General features: G+C 41.0%; 1 long non-coding RNA gene across 1 annotated transcript; it reads right to left on the reverse strand.

The window, feature by feature from the left end:
- Window positions 1-236: 236 nt before the first annotated feature.
- Window positions 237-2,913, reverse strand: LOC127214546 (uncharacterized). The gene is made up of 3 exons (XR_007833857.1): window positions 2,799-2,913; window positions 1,802-1,901; window positions 237-306 (listed from the first exon to the last, which is right to left on the reverse strand). It is a non-coding gene; the product is annotated as an uncharacterized LOC127214546 (long non-coding RNA).
- Between the last annotated feature and the right edge of the window lie 3,420 nt (window positions 2,914-6,333).

Consider the following 6,333-nt stretch of genomic DNA (forward strand, 5'->3'; position numbering starts at 1 on the left):
CAGAAATGTAGAACTAAGTTCATCTGGGCTCTGTGAATGAACACAGTGTGCCATAAATACATACTATACCATTGATATCCTTAACACAGATGTAACATACATAACACAGGTTAACATACATACACAGATACACACCACCATACATTCAGTCACATATATACAAAATCCACACACACACACACACACACACACACACACACACACACACACACACACAGGCTCCCACTGAGGTGGGTCTGTGGGATTTACTCATCGCAAATCCGTGATTGTCACCCTGCTGTTTTGGATGGTGACATGACGGCAGTCCTGCAATTGGAAAAAGGGAAATATTGTTAGGGAATGGAAATCAGTTTTGAAACAACTTGTACATTTTATTTATACCAAAAGAGGGCCTTGTGCGACATAGGCTAGCACACATAGCCTAGCTAAGCCAGAAGGATCCTGACATTATTCTACTGCTTCGAGGTTCCCAGTGCTGGATTATAGGCAAACATAAGCACAACTGTTTTCATCAGTGCTGGGAAAGGATTTCAGATACTAATGCTTAAAATTGGAACACTATCACAACTGAGCCACATCCCGAGCAGTAAGTTTTGATTGAAGAATTTCATTGCAGCCAAATAGTTCTCAGCCAAGTGGTGAAATCTTGATGTCATTAGAAGTAATGTCAAAAGTTCTGGTCCCCAACACTCCCACCTAGTTCTCCTCATGCCTCATGTTTAGAGTCAATCATCTCTGTGTATCTCAGGATCTTTTCCATCTATTTTCCAGAGTCACATAGCAAATAGTTTTTTTGTTGTTGTTGTTTTTGTTATTGTGTTTGTTGTTAGAGATGTGTAAGTGCAGTGCACCATTGGAGTCATAATGTACATCAGATGGCAAAGGTGACCCAATAGACCTTGAGGGGAGTCATTACATTAATCAGATTGTAAGGGTGACATTACTGATATTTCAGAGATGGTCACTCTGGGTCTACAACATGATAGGTAATGATCAGTCTAAAAGTCTTATTATGTAACATCAATTAGCCTCAAATTGATGATCTACTACAACTGCCCAAGAGCTTATGCTATGGGTGTTTTTCACCATGGAAGGGGTTATTACAATTGGCAACTTGGGAACTCCTGTTCTAGATAATTCGTTTTTAAAATGAGCAATATCTTTTAATATCTCAGAAACAACATTACTGTACTCCAAAATGGAGCTAGGTAATTTTGAACAGTTCTGGTAGAAAGTTTCTGGCTACAAAAACCTGATCACCCTGGTATGAACCATGATTTACAAGGTGGGGCCTTGAGAATAGTGCTGGGTTTAACAACACCTACTATTCTTGAAGGGAAGTAGGAAGTGTTCACTGCCTTGCTCCATATCTAGGGCATCTGCAAACGTCTTTTACCACACAGGCACTAAACTCCCATGTGAAAATCCACAGAGACAACAAATTAAAATAAAAATAGGTTCTATTTTTAAAAGGCTACACAATGAAAGTACAGGTATAAATATAATGAAATATAAAATTATATATCTTTTTAAAAGAAGAGCTGAAATGAATACAAGTGTTATTTTCCCTTTAGGATCAGAGTGTGATCCAAATTCTATACAAATGCATATACATATTAATTATGATACATATAATCACACACAGAATGTTCTACCTCTTAGACTTAGCATTCTGATTCCAGGATTTCAAGCTTCCTTGAATCTCTGTGGTTGTATCCCTGGCTCTTATAAATTTTGTGGGACAGGGTTTGGATATTCTCACAATGTTATTATGTTTCTTCTCCTGTATACAGATACCTACACAGAAAAGAGCTGAGTCCTGATTATGGGGATGGAAGCCCCTCCTGGGGCAGCTTGATATTTCTTTTAATCCAAAAGTTGTCAGTGTGAAAATTCCTGTTCTGAAAAGAGAAAGGCAGACTCACAGTCAAACAGAAATCCCCACAACACTCATTCGTCTCTCTCTCCTCTCCCTCTTTCCATCTTCTTCTCTCCCCTTCCCCTTTCTTTCCTCCCTCTCTCTCCTCTCCTCTATGTCCTCTCTTCTTTCTCTTTCATACCTACACTTATTCCCCTGCTCTCCTGCTCTCTCTGCTCTGACCTGCACAATTCTTCCTCCCGCACAGATGATGTGTATGTCTTCCTTCTATTCCTAGTACACACTATCATTGAAGTTCTGTTAGACTATGTCTTCTTTGTCATAGTCCTAATTGTCCTCCCTCCCTTCTCTCCCGCTCTTTTCTCTCCTTCTCATTCCTCTCCTTACGTGTATCTCTCTCTATGGTTTTCTCTCTCTTGATCCCTTTCTTGTAGTTTGACTTAATAATAAAATTCTCAACAGTAGAATTGAGCACAAAGAAGAATCAATCCAGTTCAGGCCAATCACTGTGAGGAATAAATGGGGTAGCGCTCAAACCTATGACCACTAATTCCTGTGGGACATTATCCAGGGTACAAAATTCTTTCAAAGAAATAGGATGATTCATTGCTTTCCCAACACTAGCTCTGCTGAGGAATTCAGACTAAGGTGACATTGAGAATGACACTTTAGGCAGTTTCTTGTGTGGAATATCTTCAACCTCTGACACTTGAGATCACTTCTTTGTGCTTTGTCTTAGAAAACGAACAGTGGTGTCAGCACATCTGTTAAGAGCAGCTGGTGTTAGAATGTTCACCTTAAAAGGGGGCTTCTATAGCACTCAGTTAAGACTTTCTGGATATTACTTAGTTTTTACAGTGTTCTGAGCCATAGAGGATTTTGCTCTTGTACCGTCTAGGCTTAAATTATATATACTCACTGTTTATATTTGGGTGCGCACACCACTGCAATTGATTCTGGCAGCATCTTCTGGTAGCAAAAATGTGTGTGTACATCCACACTCGACAAAAAGGCAGTCTGGGTTGGATGGGTCTATGGAGACAAAAGAATTCAAGAAATCACAGTAAGCCCAATGACATACCCAACACAGCAGGTCCCAAGAATTTTCAACCACTGCCTCCCACAATGACTCGCCAAATCATGCTGGGACACATCTGTGGTCTGCTAGGTGGAGAAGGAAGAGGAAATGACCTCACTTATCAACCTAATCTATAAGGTCATTAGAAGCTGAGCTTTAAAAAATTACTTGAGGCTGTTCCCTCACTGAGGACTAGACTTTTATTCATCCATATTTACTTATACCTGATGTCTAAACAATAACCATTCCAAGTTTGTCCTTTAGCTTCTAACCTACATCTGCTTCCCTCCTGCCAACAATAGAATCTATTCCATCTTAACCAAGAGTTCCCAAACTATTTAGAACTTCAGTTCAACAGACTCTGTGAGTCTTCAGTTCCCTGCCATTAAGAGCTGTGGGATATCTTCCTATGTGAAGAGAAGCCACATCTGGTCGTATTTTGTGTTACTCTACCTAGTACTGTTGCATTAACTTATGCCTCTTCCCTCCCTTCCTTCATAGCCTGCCAGGTTTAAGCACACCTCAGGCAACTGCATGCCACAAAGGTGATGAACATTGCAGATGTTAAGGCAAGCAAGCCAGATGTAAAAACCAAATATCTAACCTCTACATTTCAAGACACAAGCAGTACTGAAATGCTGATATCATGGAGGAAGGCACACTTAGTAGATGAATACTAATGAAATGAGAAAGAGATGGTTAGAACAAGAAGGAGATCAGTCTCAGAAGAGAGAAGTTGCAAAGCTTGACAAGGCCCTTGGAAGGTTCCTGTTTCCTTCTCTAAGAGTATTATTCACATGGATGTTTCATCAAGAAGTCATTAATTACACTGCAAATGTATGCATACTTACAAATTAGCTATATTTTAAAATAGAAAACATTTGGAAAAAGAAAGGGAGTAAAAACTGGTAAAACCAACAAAACAAGCCATTGCCCCATTCATGTACATTTGAAGATTCTGTTAAGCTAGTTCTGCACAGAGTGGCCTCATGACTCTCCCTTCCTATGGGATCTACAGCTTAGATGAAGACTCAACATGACAGTCCTGTAAGACTCCCAGATAGCCGTAAACTCAACCCATTTTTTTCAAGCCTCTTTCTTTCTGGTTATTACTTTTTGGTGCCAAAGTCATCATCCAGAAGTCTTACCTCCTGAATGACAGGATGCCAGTATTCTGCCTGTATACTGTATTTCTATGGATTAGTTAAACCTTTTAGTCTCTGGCACCATGGCCTGCTTAAATTTCAGAAGCCAAACTCATCAATGAACCCCAGCTCCAGCATGAGAACTGAATCCCCTTGCAGATGGAGATTGTCCCTAGGTCACATCCTGAATTCTCTCTCTTACTGTCCCTGGTCTGTGGCTTCTGGGAAACCCATGACCAGTTCTCCTGCAGCCTTTTGTTATGGAATAACCCACTGTGCTCAAGCAGTCCCCATTAGGTCTTATTATCTGTCAGAAAGTCACTTCTCCTGCTGTCACACCCACCATTTACCAGGTATTCTGAATCTCAGCAAACAAAAGCCTCCAGGGGATTATCTCCTGCCTTCACCTGGCTTCACAGAACCTACTTCCATCTGCCATGGTGTATTATTGTAAGGCAAATAAGCAAATTTGGATGCAACTTTGCATGAAGAAGCTCTTTGGGTGTACAAAACCAAGTACTTCTTCATAAAGGCAAAAAGATATCAACAGAGGGAACTCTCTTGACTGAGTGAAATACTTCCATACAGCATTTAGGGTGATGGTGTCTACACCATGTTTTCTTACCTCCTAGGGAGTCTACAATGCACAACACATTAACCAAGAAGTGGAACAATGAAGAACTACACTGAGGAAGAGGTAAATTAGTAAAGCTGAAATGCACCAAGGAATGTGCCTTTTGACTAAACACTAGAACACCAGTGACTGTGGGTGCTCACAGATGGATGAAATTCGTCTTGATTGTGCAGACACAGATCTGGGCTCACCACCTGTGAAATCAATTTGCTTACATGAATCCAACCTAACGTCAGAAGGCCCAGTTCCTCTTGCATGAAATATATTTCCTCCTCGTTCTCCGCATAACAATAATTAGGGCCTGCTGTCTGCACAGGAATAATTATGTGGGTCACATGGTATTCTTCTTTGACCTGCCACAAGAAAACAACTTGTTACAATTACTGTCAATCCAACTTTCCATAAATAAATGAAGCCCTCACCCCAGTGAATGACCCTCATCCTTTACCCTCACCCCAGTGTTTCCCCACCTTGACTGCTCCAGTGCTTTCCTGGGAAACAGAAAAATGTAGGGGTAATGAGATGAACATGAGATGTCTCCAATAGCATATCCTAGGTTAGGGTTTTGTTTGCAGCAGGCATTAGGTCTGCTCACAGGTCTTGAAGTGTTTAGTTTCTATTCTAAGCCTTAGCACAAAGTAGGTAATCACCAGGACACAGAAACTCATCAAATTCAAGTTAGCTAATGTCATTTCACACATGGTTCCTTCTGTTGAGGGATATGTATGGATACAGCCCCTAGATATATTCTCTGGGAGTCAAGGGCAGCCAAAGGGGAATAAGATACAGCTTCAGATCAAGAAGGGGTTTTCCTATATTTACCATGGTACCACATAATACACCGCATGTCTCTATGCCTTTCCTGGTGTTCTTCCGTGCACAGCGCAGAAACTGATCACAAAGGTCCTTTGGAAGGACTACAGGGCGGAGGCCTTTGGAGTTCTGACCTGCAAAGGAAAAGAGAGAGAAGTCTGAGGTTACAGGACCTGGTGTCCATGAGCGGAGCTCAGCCTGGTGGCCTGGAGGAAAAATCTCAAAGATATTGGATATCACTTCAGGAGCCCCCTGCCTATAATACAACCACAATCCAGGTGAGAACTTTCTTCTCAAAGCTCTTTCCCTCAAATTAGGCCGAGGCCACATACTCTATCCTGGTTGTTTCTACAGTCCAAAAGGAACAGAATAGCTTACTTCTGCTCCGATGTTATGTTATGCAGATGTGTAGATTGCTGAGTGCACAGGCTTTAGGCTCTCTAAGACTGACTCTCTAAGATCATCTTTAAATATGCTGATTGTTGAATACACAGGGCCACAGCTGGGGCACTCTGACTCTCACCAATGTGTAATTAAGAAGGGAATTGCAATTTTGCTTGAGGTTGTCATTCAAGGAGAGATTTGACTCATGCCAGTGCAGACAAGAATCAACCAATACTTTAGAAATATGTAAAATTCCAGCCCAGTAGTTGCATATTTGGATTTTAAGCATTTCCTAGGTGAGGGGCCAGGATTTCAAGTTAAGGCCTATTTAGGCTGTAAAGCCAGATGATACAAATAAAAAATAAAAGTAATAATGTATTTAGATGGCATATTTGAGAAC

The sequence above is a fragment of the Phodopus roborovskii genome, unplaced genomic scaffold (assembly GCF_943737965.1).
Source record: "Phodopus roborovskii unplaced genomic scaffold, PHOROB, whole genome shotgun sequence".
Classification (NCBI taxonomy): Eukaryota; Metazoa; Chordata; class Mammalia; order Rodentia; family Cricetidae; genus Phodopus; species Phodopus roborovskii.